Genomic DNA, 15781 nt, shown 5'->3' on the forward strand with positions numbered 1-15781 from the left:
TTCATATATTGTCTTTGGAGATATGTGTTTTCAAGTCTTCTGCCCACTTTTGAATTGGATTGGTTTTTTTGTTGTTGTTGAGTTTTAGTTCACTATGGATTCTAGATAATAATCCCTTATCAGACATGTGATGTACAAATATTTTCTCCCATTCTGTGTGTTGCCTTTTTACTCTGTGGACAGTGTCTTTTGATGCACAAATTTTTAAACTTCTCACAAAGTCCAATTAGTCCATTTTTTCTTTTGTTATCTGTGCCTTGGTGTCCTATCTAAGAAATGATTGCCAAGTCCAGTGTTGTGAACCTTTTGTCCTGTGTTTTCTTCTAAGGGTTTTATTGTTTTAGGACTTATATTTAGGTCTTTGATCCATTTTGAGTTAATTTTTGCATATGGTGTTAGGTAAGGGTCCAACTTCATTCCTGTGCATGTGAATAACCAGTTTTCCCAGCACCATTTATTGAAAAGACTGTCCTTTTCCCATTGAATGGTCTTACACCCTTGTCAAAATCATTTGACTGTATATGTGGGGTTATACCCTTGTCAAAAATTATTTGACTGTATATGTGGGGTTGTATTTCTGGGCTCTCTGTTCTATTCCTTTGATCCAAAGATCTGTCTTTATGTCAGTACCACACTATTTTGATTACTATAACTTTGTAGTAAGTTTTGAAATCAGGAAATGTGAGGATTCTGGTTTTGTTCTTTTCCAAGATTATTTGGCTATTCCATATGAAATTTAGGATGAGTTTTTCTATTTCTGTGAAAAATGTCATTGGGATTCTTATAGGATTTGCATCAAATCTGTAGCTCATTTTGGGTAGTATGAATATTTAAACTACATTGTCTTCCATGGAACATGGGAAATGTTTCCATTTATTTATGTCTTCTTTAATTTCTTTCAGCAGTATTTTGTAGTTTTTATTGTACAAGTCTTTCATCTCTTTGGTTAATTCCTAAGTGTTTTATTCTTGTTGGTGCTGTTGTAAATGGACTTGTTTTTGTAATTTCTTTTTCAGATCGTTCATTGTTTAGGTATAGAAATGCAACTGATTTTTGTGTGTTGACTTTGCATCCTGCTACTTTGCTGAGGTTATTAGTTCTGATTTTTTTTTTTGTGGAATCTCTAGAGTTTTCTACATATAAGATCATATTATGTGCAAACAGAGCTAATTTTAGTTTTTCTTTGCAATTTTTTCTTGCCTAATTTCTCTGGCTTGAACTTCCAAGACTGTGTTAAATAAAAGTGGTGGAAGTGGGCATCCTTGCCTTGTTCTTGATTTTAGAGGGAACGCTTTCAGTCTTTTACCATTGAGTATGATGTGTGCTGTGGGTTTTTCATATGTGATTTTTATTATGTTGAGGTAGTTTCATTCTATTCCTATTCTGTTGAGTGTTTTTATTGTGAAAGGATGTTGAATTTTGTCAAATGCTTTTTTTGCATCGGTTGGGATGACTGGTTTTTGTCCTTCATTTTGTTGATGCAGTGTATTACATTGGCTTCTTCTTCTCCTTAATTCTCCTCATCAAATTAGTCCAAAAGTCCTCTTAATTCCATCTCAAAGATACATTTTAAGCCTGTTGCACCTGCTCCTCTGCCTAAAACTGCCATGGTGAGGCACCCATTTTCTCTTTGCTGGACCTCTGCACTTTCTTCTAGGAATGGGTTTCTGATTCTTTCACAAGCTGGCAGTGATATTCCTCTCCCTCTGAGTCCTTATACGTTTACCTATTCCTCAACTAAAGCCTTCTGGGATCTGTGGAGTTTTGGGACCTCTGTGTCCTTCAACCTGAATTATGTGGGTCACCCACCCACTCTCGCCAGCTCCCATAGTAGCAGCAGCTGAGATCAGACCACAGGCAGACTCACTTTGACTGGACACCGCACTCAGAAATGCTCTGTCCCTGCAGTATTTTAGGGCCTGATGCTGGAGGGTGGTGCCCTGGGCTCTGGGGACAGCCTCCCAGAAGACTAATTAGGCTAAGCTAATTGAAAACTGCCATTGGCAGTCTTCTTAATCAGGCAGGTTTCCTGCCAGAGGCCAAACCCTTGGGTATCCCTGACTGTCCCAGGGTGTTTTTCCTGCCCTTAAGGAGATGTGGAATTGGATTATGGGATTCAGTATCCCAGGAAGCTCCTTGTTCTCACCTCCATAGAAATAATGGTGCTGCCCTTGTGTGAGTTGGAGAGCAAGCCTCAGAGTCCTTTTCCAGAGGGCAGACATGGGTGTGTCATCCTTCCTCTAACCCTGGGTTTCTCAACAGGTACATTACTGGTGGTGGGGATGGGACAATTCTTCCTCATGCGTGACTGTCCCGCTCACTGTGGGAAGTTTGCCAGTGCTGGATCTGCACATGAAACGCTGACCCTGCCTCCCCAGTCATCCTGACCCCTCAAACTCCCTACATATTTCCAAATGTTCTCTAGGAAAGTTCTGCCCCAAGTCTAACCCAAAAGGCATCAAGTGGACATCCACAAGCAAGGAAATCACTGAGATTCCCAAGATGCTGAAACCATCTGATGTTTCCAAGTGTGTCTTGCTTGTCCCCAGGACCTAGATCTTCAGCTCTCTGAGGCTGGGACTGTGTTTGACTCATCTTCTCCCCGCTTCCCAGCACAGGGCTTGGTTCAGAGCAGGTGTGAGTGAGCAAAGGAATATGACCAGTGGTGACTGGATGCTCTAGAGGGCACTGTCCAGTAGCAATATGAGGCAAGGTGTGTACGTAAACTAAATGTATAGCCACATTAAAAAAGCAAAAAGAAAGAGGTGAAATTAATTTCAATAATGTACTTTATGTAACCCAGTACATAAAAAAAATTATCATTTAAATATGTAAGCAAGATAAAAATTATTAATGTGATATTTTCCATTCTTCTGTGTACTAAGTTTTTGAAATCTGGATTACACATACAGAACCTTTCAACATTTCATGAGCTCAGTAGCCATGTGGCTAGCAGCTACCATGTGGAACAGCTCTGGAAAACTGTTCTCCCACTTCCTCTGCCCCAGCTATTGCTTACTTCCCTCAGCCTCAACATTTTTTTTTTTTTTGCTATAAACGTTTTAAAACATATTAGAAAGGCTGAAAAAAAATGAAGAGTGACTAGCCATATACTTAAAATCTAGTTTTGACAGTTGATGTGGTGTATTACATTGGCTTCTTCTTCTCCTTAATTCTCCTCATCAAATTAGTCCAAAAGTCCTCTTTGAACCTACATTTGCTTTATCACATAACATCCATCTATCCAACCATCTTGTAATTTTGATTATTGACTACTTTTTTTTTTTTTTTTTTTAGATAATTATTTTTTATTGAAGGGTAGTTGATGCACAGTATTACATTACATTAGTTTCAAGTGTACAACACAGTGATTCAACATTTATATACATAATTCTAGGTTCCAGCTATCACCCTACCAAGCTGTTACAATATCTTGACTATATTCCTTATGCTATACATTACATCCCGGTTACTTATTTATTTTACCATTGGAAGTGTGTCCTTTTTTTTTTTTTTTTTTTTTGTGAGGGTATCTCTCATATTTATTGATCAACTGGTTGTTAACAACAATACAATTCTGTATAGGGGAGTCAATGCTCAATGCACAATCATTAATCTACCCCAAGCCTAATTTTCATCAGTCTCCAATCTTCTGAGGCATAACGAACAAGTTCTTACATGGAGAACAAATTCTTACATAATGAATAGGTTACATAGTGAACAGTACAAGGGCAGTCATCACAGAAACTTTTGGTTTTGCTCATGCATTATGAACTATAAACAGTTCAAATATGAATACTCATTTGATTTTTATACTTGACTTATATGTGGATACCACATTTCTCTCTTTATTATTATTCTTTTTAATAAAATGCTGAAGTGGTAGGTAGATACAAGATAAAGGTAGAAAACATAGTTTAGTGTTGTAAGAGAGCAAATGTAGATGATCAGGTGTGTGCCTGTAGACTATGTGTTAATCCAAGCTAGACAAGGGCAATAAAACATCCACGTATGCAGAAGATTTCTCTCAGAATGGGGGGGTAAGGTTCTAAGCCTCACCTCTGTTGATCCCCAACTTCTCACCTGATGAACCCCCTGCGACTGTGCCTGTCTTAGGTTGTTCCTCCCTTGAGGAATCTTACCCGTCTCTGGCTAACCAGTCATCTTCCGGGGCCATACAGGGAAATGTAAAGTTGATAAGTGAGAGAGAAGCCTTATTGTTTGAAATGGTTAGCTTTTTATTTCTTTGCATATTTATGCCCTGTAGCTTCTATGCCCAGCATTTGTCTTGAGGTATCTTTACCACTTGGAAGAATTATGATACTCGGCAAATTTGATATAAGGCATGAATTCTATTTAAGGGTTGTAATTAGGAAGGAAGAAGAAAAGTTATAGAAGTAGCAGGCGGAAGAAAACATGGGAAGATTGATTATTTCTTTGACATATCTTCTTGTAGAGTAACTTCAGCATGTATAGGTTTTAAGCTACTACTTAAATTGCGCACACACATTAACATAATAGGAGTATAGTTACATAACCAAAGCATACCTGTAATTACCAGCCATCTCCAGTGAAACCAAGAAAACCAGCTAGGCACCTTAGGCATTTGTGAAAACTTATGTATGATATGGTGGATATTGTCCAACTGAACTTGAACAGTCTGAGAGAAATCAGACAAATTAAAACAACCCATTCCTGGGGACTGTTCACATCCCTTATGTTCTTTTTTTTTTTTTTTTTTAAATAATTATTTTTTATTGAAGGGTAGTTGACACACAGTATTACATTACATGAGTTTCAAGTGTACAACACAGTGGTAGAACATTTATATACATAATTCTAGGTTCCAGCTATCACCCTACCAGGCTGTTACAATATCTTTTTTTTTTTTTTTTTTTTTTTAATAATTATTTTTTATTGAAGGGTAGTTGACACACACTATTACATTACATGAGTTTCAAGTGTACAACACAGTGGTAGAACATTTATATACATAATTCTAGGTTCCAGCTATCACCCTACCAGGCTGTTACAATATCTTGACTATATTCCTTATGCTATACCTTACATCCCGGTTACTAATGTATTTTACCATTGGAAGTCTGTCCTTTTTTTTTTTTTTTTTTTTTGTGAGGGCATCTCTCATATTTATTGATCAAATAGTTGTTAACGACAATAAAATTCTGTATAGGGGAGTCAATGCTCAATACACAATCATTATTCCACCCCAAGCCTAATTTTTGTCAGTCTCCAATCTTCTGAGGCATAACAAACAAGTTTTTACATGTAGAACAAATTCTTACATAATGAATAAGTTACATAGTGAACAGTACAAGGGCAGTCATCACAGAAACTTTCGGTTTTGCTCATGCATTATGAACTATAAACAGTCAGTTCAAATATGAATACTCATTTGGTTTTTATACTTGATTTATATGTGGATACCACATTTCTCTCTTTATTATTATTATTTTTAATAAAATGCTGAAGTGGTAGGTAGATACAAGATAAAGGTAGAAAACATAGTTTAGTGTTGTAAGAGAGCACATGTAGATGATCAGGTGTGTGCCTGTAGACTATGTGTTAATCCAAGCTAGACCAGGGCAATAAAACATCCACGGATGCAGAAGATTTCTCTCAGAACGGGGGGGGGTGAGGTTCTAAGCCTCACCTCTGTTGATCCCCAATTTCTCACCTGATGGCCCCCCTGCGACTGTGCCTGTCTTAGGTTGTTCCTCCCTTGAGGAATCTTACCCGTCTCTGGCTAACCAGTCATCTTCCGGGGCCATACAGGGAAATGTGAAGTTGGTAAGTGAGAGAGAAGCCTTATTGTTTGAAAAAGTTAGCTTTTTACTTCTTTGCATATTTATGCCCTGTGGCTTCTATGCCCAGCATTTGTCTTGAGGTATCTTTACCACTTGGAAGAATTATGATACTCGGTAAATTTGATATGAGGCACGAATTCTATTTAAGGGTTGTAATTAGGAAGGAAGAAGAAAAGCTATAGAAGTAGCAGGCGGAAGAAAACATGGGAAGATTGATTATTTCTTTGATATATCTTCTTGTAGAGTAACTTCAGCATGTATAGGTTTTAAGCTACTACTTAAATTGCACACACACATTAACATAATAGGAGTATAGTTACATAACCAAAGCATATCTGTAATTACCAGCCATCTCCAGTGAAACCAAGAAAACCAGTTAGGCACCTTAGGCATTTGTGAAAACTTATCTATGATATGGTGGATATTGTCCAAGTGAACTTGAACAGTCTGAGAGAAATCAGACAAATTAAAACAACCCATTCCTGGGGAATGTTCACATCCCTTATGTTCTTTTAACAGTAAATAGTCTGTAGTTGTAAGACTTTGGAGCGCTACAATTTGCACTTCTCCAAATTCTTGGTTGAGTTCCAACAGTATAGATCCAGTCCAATTTTGTTGATTTACTGTATGCACAGGCCAGCTTAGATGTCTCCTTCCTCATTCCAATGGCAAGTCCAGGAACTGGTGGGATGAGTGCATCTACAGCTGTAGCAGTGCGTGGATCTTTGTTGGGGTTTTTTGATGATCATCTTCTGGCATGAGTCTTCCAGAGAGTGCAGATGTTGGAAGTTCTTTTTCATATTGTATCTTAGTTCATTTTCGGGGTAGCCCAATTAGGCTTTGATCCTCTGTATAAACACAAACAGACCCTTTGCCTACACTTTTATATGCCCTTTATACCCTTGTGTAGAACTCGTTGGAGGTTACCACACAGGAACTGCCTTTTTTTTTTTTTTTTTTGCTATCACTAATCTGCACTTACATGATGAATATTATGTTTACTAGGCTCTCCCCTATACCAGGTCTCCCCTATAAACCCCTTTACAGTCACTGTCCATCAGCATAACAAAATGTTGTAGAATCACTACTTGCCTTCTCTGTGTTGTACAGCCCTCCCTTTTCTCCTACCCCCCCATGCATGTTAATCTTAATACCCCTCTACTTCTCACCCCTTATCCCTCCCTACCCACCCATCCTCCCCAGTCCCTTTCCCTTTGGTACCTGTTAGTCCATTCTTGAGTTCTGTGATTCTGCTGCTGTTTTGTTCCTTCAGTTTTTCCTTTGTTCTTATATTCCACAGATAAGTGAAATCATTTGGTATTTGTCTTTCTCCGCTTGGCTTGTTTCACTGAGCATAATACCCTCCAGCTCCATCCATGTTGCTGCAAATGATTGGATTTGCCCTTTTCTTATGGCTGAGTAGTATTCCATTGTGTATATGTACCACATCTTCTTTATCCATTCGTCTATTGATGGACATTTAGGTTGCTTCCAATTCTTGGCTATTGTAAATAGTGCTGCAATAAACATAGGGGTGCATCTGTCTTTCTCAAACTTGATTGCTGCGTTCTTAGGGTAAATTCCTAGGAGTGGAATTCCTGGGTCAAATGGTAAGTCTGTTTTGAGCATTTTGATGTACCTCCATACTGCTTTCCACAATGGTTGAACTAACTTACATTCCCACCAGCAGTGTAGGAGGGTTCCCCTTTCTCCACAGCCTCGCCAACATTTGTTGTTGTTTGTCTTTTGGATGGCAGCCATCCTTACTGGTGTGAGGTGATACCTCATTGTAGTTTTAATTTGCATTTCTCTGATAATTAGCGATGTGGAGCATCTTTTCGTGTGTCTGTTGGCCATCTGTATTTCTTTTTTGGAGAACTGTCTGTTCAGTTCCTCTGCCCATTTTTTAATTGGGTTATTTGTTTTTTGTTTGTTGAGGCGTGAGAGCTCCTTATATATTCTGGACGTCAAGCCTTTATCGGATGTGTCATTTTCAAATATATTCTCCCATACTGTAGGGATCCTTCTTGTTCTATTGATGGTGTCTTTTGCTGTACAGAAGCTTTTCAGCTTAATATAGTCCCACTTACTCATTTTTGCTGTTGTTTTCCTTGCCCGGGGAGATATGTTCAAGAAGAGGTCACTCATGTTTATGTCTAAGAGGTTTTTGCCTATGTTTTCTTCCAAGAGTTTAATGGTTTCATGGCTTACATTCAGGTCTTTGATCCATTTTGAGTTTACTTTTGTATATGGGGTTAGACAATGGTCCAGTTTCATTCTCCTACATGTAGCTGTCCAGTTTTGCCAGCACCACCTGTTGAAGAGACTGTCATTTCGCCATTGTATGTCCATGGCTCCTTTATCAAATATTAATTGACCATATATGTCTGGGTTAATGTCTGGATTCTCTAGTCTGTTCCATTGGTCTGTGGCTCTGCTCTTGTGCCAGTACCAAATTGTCTTGATTACTATGGCTTTATAGTAGAGCTTGAAGTTGGGGAGTGAGATCCCCCCTACTCTATTCTTCTTTCTCAGGATTGCTTTGGCTATTTGGGGTCTTTGGTGTTTCCATATGAATTTTTGAATTATTTGTTCCAGTTCATTGAAGAATGTTGCTGGTAGTTTCATAGGGATTGCATCAAATCTGTATATTGCTTTGGGCAGGATGGCCATTTTGACGATATTAATTCTTCCTAGCCACGAGCATGGGATGAGTTTCCATCTGTTAGTGTCCCCTTTAATTTCTCTTAAGAGTGACTTGTAGTTTTCAGAGTATAAGTCTTTCACTTCTTTGGTTAGGTTTATTCCTAGGTATTTTATTTTTTTTGATGCAATTGTGAATGGAGTTGTTTTCCTGATTTCTCTTTCTGTTGGTTCATTGTTAGTATATAGGAAAGCCACAGATTTCTGTGTGTTGATTTTGTATCCTGCAACTTTGCTGTATTCCGATATCAGTTCTAGTAGTTTTGGGGTGGAGTCTTTAGGGTTTTTTATGTACAGTATCATGTCATCTGCAAATAGTGACAGTTTAACTTCTTCTTTACCAATCTGGATTCCTTGTATTTCTTTATTTTGTCTGATTGCCGTGGCTAGGACCTCCAGTACTATGTTAAATAACAGTGGAGAGAGTGGGCATCCCTGTCTAGTTCCCGATCTCAGAGGAAATGCTTTCAGCTTCTCACTGTTCAATATAATGTTGGCTGTGGGTTTATCATAGATGGCCTTTATTATGTTGAGGTACTTGCCCTCTATTCCCAGTTTGCTGAGAGTTTTTAACATGAATGGATGTTGAACTTTGTCAAATGCTTTTTCAGCATCTATGGAGATGATCATGTGGTTTTTGTCTTTCTTTTTGTTGATGTGGTGGATGATGTTGATGGACTTTCGAATGTTGTACCATCCTTGCATCCCTGGGATGAATCCCACTTGGTCATGGTGTATGATCCTTTTGATGTATTTTTGAATTCGGTTTGCTAATATTTTGTTGAGTATTTTTGCATCTACGTTCATCAGGGATATTGGTGTGTAGTTTTCTTTTTTGGTGGGGTCTTTGCCTGGTTTTGGTATTAGGGTGATGTTAGCTTCATAGAATGAGTTTGGGAGTATCCCCTCCTCTTCGATTTTTTGGAAAACTTTAAAGAGAATGGGTATTATGTCTTCCCTGTATGTCTGATAAAATTCCGAGGTAAATCCTTCTGGCCCAGGGGTTTTGTTCTTTGGTAGTTTTTTGATTATCGCTTCAATTTTGTTGCTGGTAATTGGTCTGTTTAGATTTTCTGTTTCTTCCTGGGTCAATCTTGGAAGGTTATATTTTTCTAGGAAGTTGTCCATTTCTCCTAGGTTTCCCAGCTTGTTAGCATATAGGTTTTCATAGTATTCTCCAATAATTCTTTGCATTTCCGTGGGGTCCGTCGTGATTTCTCCTTTCTCGTTTCTGATACTGTTGATTTGTGTTGACTCTCTTTTCTTCTTAATAAGTCTGGCTAGAGGCTTATCTATTTTGTTTATTTTCTCAAAGAACCAGCTCTTGGTTTCATTGATTTTTGCTATTGTTTTATTCTTCTCAATTTTATTTATTTCTTCTCTGATCTTTATTATGTCCCTCCTTCTGCTGACCTTAGGCCTCATCTGTTCTTCTTTTTCCAATTTCGATAATTGTGACATTAGACCATTCATTTGGGATTGCTCTTCCTTTTTTAAATATGCTTGGATTGCTATATACTTTCCTCTTAAGACTGCTTTTGCTGTGTCCCACAGAAGTTGGGGCTTAGTGTTGTTGTTGTCATTTGTTTCCATATATTGCTGGATCTCCATTTTGATTTGGTCATTGATCCATTGATTATTTAGGAGCGTGTTGTTAAGCCTCCATGTGTTTGTGAGCCTCTTTGCTTTCTTTGTACAGTTTATTTCTAGTTTTATGCCTTTGTGGTCTGAAAAGTTGGTTGGTAGGATTTCAATCTTTTGGAATTTTCTGAGGCTCTTTTTGTGGCCTAGTATGTGGTCTATTCTGGAGAATGTTCCATGTGCACTTGAGAAGAATGTATATCCTGTTGCTTTTGGATGTAGAGTTCTATAGATGTCTATTAGGTCCATCTGCTCTACTGTGTTGTTCAGTGCTTCCGTGTCCTTACTTATTTTCTGCCCAGTGGATCTATCCTTTGGGGTGAGTGGTGTGTTGAAGTCTCCTAGAATGAATGCATTGCAGTCTATATCCCCCTTTAGTTCTGTTAGTATTTGTTTCACATATGCTGGTGCTCCTGTGTTGGGTGCATATATATTTAGAATGGTTATATCCTCTTGTTTGACTGAGCCCTTTATCATTATGTAGTGTCCTTCTTTATCTCTTGTTACTTTCTTTGTTTTGAAGTCTATTTTGTCTGATATTAGTACTGCAACCCCTGCTTTCTTCTCACTGTTGTTTGCTTGAAATATGTTTTTCCATCCCTTGACTTTTAGTCTGTACATGTCTTTGGGTTTGAGGTGAGTTTCTTGTAAGCAGCATATAGATGGGTCTTGCTTTTTTATCCATTCTGTTACTCTGTGTCTTTTGATTGGTGCATTCAACCCATTAACATTTAGGGTGACTATTGAAAGATATGTACTTATTGCCATTGCAGGCTTTAAATTCGTGGTTACCAAAGGTTCAAGGTTAGCCTCTTTAGTATCTTACTGCCTAACTTAGCTCGCTTATTGAGCTGTTATATACACTGTCTGGAGATTCTTTTCTTCTCTCCCTTCTTGTTCCTCCTCCTCGATTCTTCATATGTTGGGTGTTTTGTGCTGTGCTCCTTCTAGGAGTGCTCCCATCTAGAGCAGTCCCTGTAAGATGTTCTGTAGAGGTGGTTTGTGGAAAGCAAATTCCCTCAGCTTTTGTTTGTCTGGGAATTGTTTAATCCCACCGTCATATTTGAATGATAGTCGTGCTGGATACAGTATCCTTGGTTCAAGGCCCTTCTGTTTCATTGTATTAAATATATCATGCCATTCTCTTCTGGCCTGTAGGGTTTCTGTTGAGAAATCTGACGTTAGCCTGATGGGTTTCCCTTTATAGGTGTCCTTTTTCTCTCTAGCTGCCTTTAACACTCTTTCCTTGTCCTTGATCTTTGCCATTTTAATTATTATGTGTCTTGGTGTTGCCCTTCTTGGATCCTTTCTGTTGGGGGTTCTGTGTATTTCCGTGGTCTGTTCGATTACTTCCTCCCCCAGTGTGGGGAAGTTTTCAGCAATTATTTCTTCTAAGATACTTTCCATCTCTTTGCCTCTCTCTTCTTCTTCTGGGACCCCTATAATACGGATATTGTTCCTTTTAGATTGGTCACACAGTTCTCTTAATATTGTTTCATTCCTGGAGATCCTTTTGTCTCTCTCTATGTCAGCTTCCATGCATTCCTGTTCTCTGATTTCAATTCCATCAATGGCCTCTTGCATTCTATCCATTCTGCTTATAAACCCTTCCAGAGTTTGTTTCATTTCTGCGATCTCCTTTCTGGCATCTGTGATCTCTTTCCGGACTTCATCCCATTTTTCTTGCGTATTTCTCTGCATCTCTGTCAGCATGTTTATGATTCTTATTTTGAATTCTTTTTCAGGGAGACTGGTTAGGTCTGTCTCCTTCTCTGGTGTTGTCTCTGTGATCTTTGTCTGCCTGTAGCTTTGCCTTTTCATGGTGATAGGAATAGTCTGCAGAACTGGGACGAGTGACGGCTGGAAGGACTTCCTTTCTTGTTGGTTTGTGGCCCTCCTCTCCTGGGAGAACAGCGGCCTCTAGTGGCTTGTGCTGCGCAGCTGCGCGCAGACAGGGTTTCTGCTTCCTGCCCGGCTGCTATGGAGTTAATCTCCGCTGTTGCTGTGGGCGTGGCCTGGCTCGGGCAGCTACTCCAAAATGGTGGAGTCGCGTTGGAGCAGGAGCTGCTCGGAGGCTATTTATCTCCGTAAGGGGCCTCCCTGCTTCCTGCAGCCCAGGGGTTAGGGTGCCCAGAGATCCCGGATTCCCTACCTCTGGATTAAGTGACCCGCCCTGCCCCTTTAAGACTTCCAAAAAGCACCCGCCAAAACAAAACAACGACCACAAAAAAAAAAACAAGAAAAAAAATTTTTTTAATTAAAAAAAAAAAAAAAATTTTTAATTAAAAAAAAAAAGGTGGTCGTTCGTTTTTCTTTATTCTCCGGTGCCAGCCTCAGGCCTCTGCTCACCGGTCTTTCTGCCCTGTTTCTCTAGTATTGGGGTCCCTGTCCCTTTAAGACTTCCAAAAAGTGCCCGCCAAAACAAAGCAGCAAAAAAGCAAAAAAAAAAAAAAAATGGTCGCGCGCTTTTCTTATGCCCTCTGTCGCCCAGCCTCCAGTGCCTGCTCACTGTTCTTGCTGCCCTGTTTTCCTAGTATCGAGCGCCCTGCACTCTGGCCCGGATGGCTGGGGCTGGGTGTTCGGCAGTCCTGGGCTCCGTCTCCCTCCCGCTCTGCCTGCTCTTCTCCCGCCGGGAGCTGGGGGGAGGGGCGCTCGGCTCCCGCGGGGCCGGGGCTTGTATCTTACCCCCTTCGCGAGGCGCTGGGTTCTCTCAGGTGCGGATGTGGTCTGGATATTGTCCTGTGTCCTCTGGTTTCTATTCTAGGAAGGGTTGTCTTTGTTATATTTTCATAGATATATGTGGTTTTGGGAGGAGATTTCCGCTGCTCTACTCACGCCGCCATCTTCCGCCCCTCCCCTTCTATTGACTACTTTTTTTTTTTTTTTTTTTTTAGGAATGAAAATAATTTTTAATTTCAAATTATGTCAGGTATTTACTTATTTCACATCCTGATTTCATTAAGCATGCAGTTACAGAAGGAAAGAGAATTTTCTTTTTTTTTTTTTTTTTTTTTTTTTATAATAATTATTTTTTATTGAAGGGTAGTTGACACACAGTATTACATTACATGAGTTTCAAGTGTACAACACAGTGGTAGAACATTTATATACATAATTCTAGGTTCCAGCTATCACCCTACCAGGCTGTTACAATATCTTGACTATATTCCTTATGCTATACATTACATCCCGGTTACTAATTTATTTTACCATTGGAAGTCTGTCCTTTTTTTTTTTTTTTTTTTTTTTTTGTGAGGGCATCTCTCATATTTATTGATCAAATGGTTGTTAACGACAATAAAATTCTGTATAGGGGAGTCAATGCTCAATGCACAATCATTATTGCACCCCAAGCCTAATTTTTGTCAGTCTCCAATCTTCTGAGGCATAACAAACAAGTTTTTACATGTAGAACAAATTCTTACATAATGAATAAGTTACATAGTGAACAGTACAAGGGCAGTCATCACAGAAACTTTCGGTTTTGCTCATGCATTATGAACTATAAACAGTCAGTTCAAATATGAATACTCATTTGGTTTTTTTTTTTTTTTTTTTTTAATAATTATTTTTTATTGAAGGGTAGTTGACACACAGTATTACATTACATGAGTTTCAAGTGTACAACACAGTGGTAGAACATTTATATACATAATTCTAGGTTCCAGCTATCACCCTACCAGGCTGTTACAATATCTTGACTATATTCCTTATGCTATACATTACATCCCGGTTACTAATTTATTTTACCATTGGAAGTCTGTCCTTTTTTTTTTTTTTTTTTTTTTTTTGTGAGGGCATCTCTCATATTTATTGATCAAATGGTTGTTAACGACAATAAAATTCTGTATAGGGGAGTCAATGCTCAATGCACAATCATTATTCCACCCCAAGCCTAATTTTTGTCAGTCTCCAATCTTCTGAGGCATAACAAACAAGTTTTTACATGTAGAACAAATTCTTACATAATGAATAAGTTACATAGTGAACAGTGCAAGGGCAGTCATCACAGAAACTTTCGGTTTTGCTCATGCATTATGAACTATAAACAGTCAGTTCAAATATGAATACTCATTTGGTTTTTATACTTGATTTATATGTGGATACCACATTTCTCTCTTTATTATTATTATGTTTAATAAAATGCTGAAGTGGTAGGTAGATACAAGATAAAGGTAGAAAACATAGTTTAGTGTTGTAAGAGAGCACATGTAGATGATCAGGTGTGTGCCTGTAGACTATGTGTTAATCCAAGCTAGACCAGGGCAATAAAACATCCACATATGCAGAAGATTTCTCTCAGAATGGGGGGGTGAGGTTCTAAGCCTCACCTCTGTTGATCCCCAATTTCTCACCTGATGCCCCCCTGCGACTGTGCCTGTCTTAGGTTGTTCCTCCCTTGAGGAATCTTACCCGTCTCTGGCTAACCAGTCATCTTCCGGGGCCATACAGGGAAATGTGAAGTTGGTAAGTGAGAGAGAAGCCTTATTGTTTGAAAAAGTTAGCTTTTTACTTCTTTGCATATTTATGCCCTGTGGCTTCTATGCCCAGCATTTGTCTTGAGGTATCTTTACCACTTGGAAGAATTATGATACTCGGTAAATTTGATATGAGGCACAAATTCTATTTAAGGGTTGTAATTAGGAAGGAAGAAGAAAAGCTATAGAAGTAGCAGGCGGAAGAAAACATGGGAAGATTGATTATTTCTTTGATATATCTTCTTGTAGAGTAACTTCAGCATGTATAGGTTTTAAGCTACTACTTAAATTGCACACACACATTAACATAATAGGAGTATAGTTACATAACCAAAGCATATCTGTAATTACCAGCCCTCTGCGGTGAAACCAAGAAAACCAGTTAGGCACCTTAGGCATTTGTGAAAACTTATCTATGATATGGTGGATATTGTCCAAATGAACTTGAACAGTCTGAGAGAAATCAGACAAATTAAAATAACCCATTCCTGGGGACTGTTCACATGCCATATGTTCTTTTAACAGTAAATAGTTTGTAGTTGTAAGACTTTGGAGCGCTACAATTTGCACTTCTCCAAATTCTTGGTTGAGTTCCAACAGTATAGATCCAGTCCAATTTTGTTGTTTTACTGTATGCACAGGCCAGCTTAGATATCTCCTTCCTCATTCCCATGGCAGGTCCAGGAACTGGTGGGATGAGTGCATCTACAGCTGTAGCAGTGCGTGGATCTTTGTTGGGGTTTTTTGATGATCATCTTCTGGCATGAGTCTTCCAGAGGGTGCAGATGTTGGAAGTTCTTTTTCATATCGTGTCTTAGTTCATTTTCGGGGTAGCCCAATTAGGCTTTGATCCTCTGTATAAACACAAACAGACCCTTTGCCTACACTTTTATATGCCCTTTATACCCTTGTGTAGAACTCGTTGGAGGTTACCACACAGGAACTGCCCTTTTTTTTTTTTTTTTTTTTTTTTTTTGCTATCACTAATCTACACTTACATGACGAATATTATGTTTACTAGGCTCTCCCCTATACCAGGTCTCCCCTATAAACCCCTTTACAGTCACTGTCCATCAGCATAGCAAAATGTTGTAGAATCACTACTTGCCTTCTCTGTGTTGTACAGCCCTCCCT

Source organism: Manis pentadactyla, chromosome 3 (assembly GCF_030020395.1).
Source record: "Manis pentadactyla isolate mManPen7 chromosome 3, mManPen7.hap1, whole genome shotgun sequence".
In the NCBI taxonomy this organism is placed as follows: Eukaryota; Metazoa; Chordata; class Mammalia; order Pholidota; family Manidae; genus Manis; species Manis pentadactyla.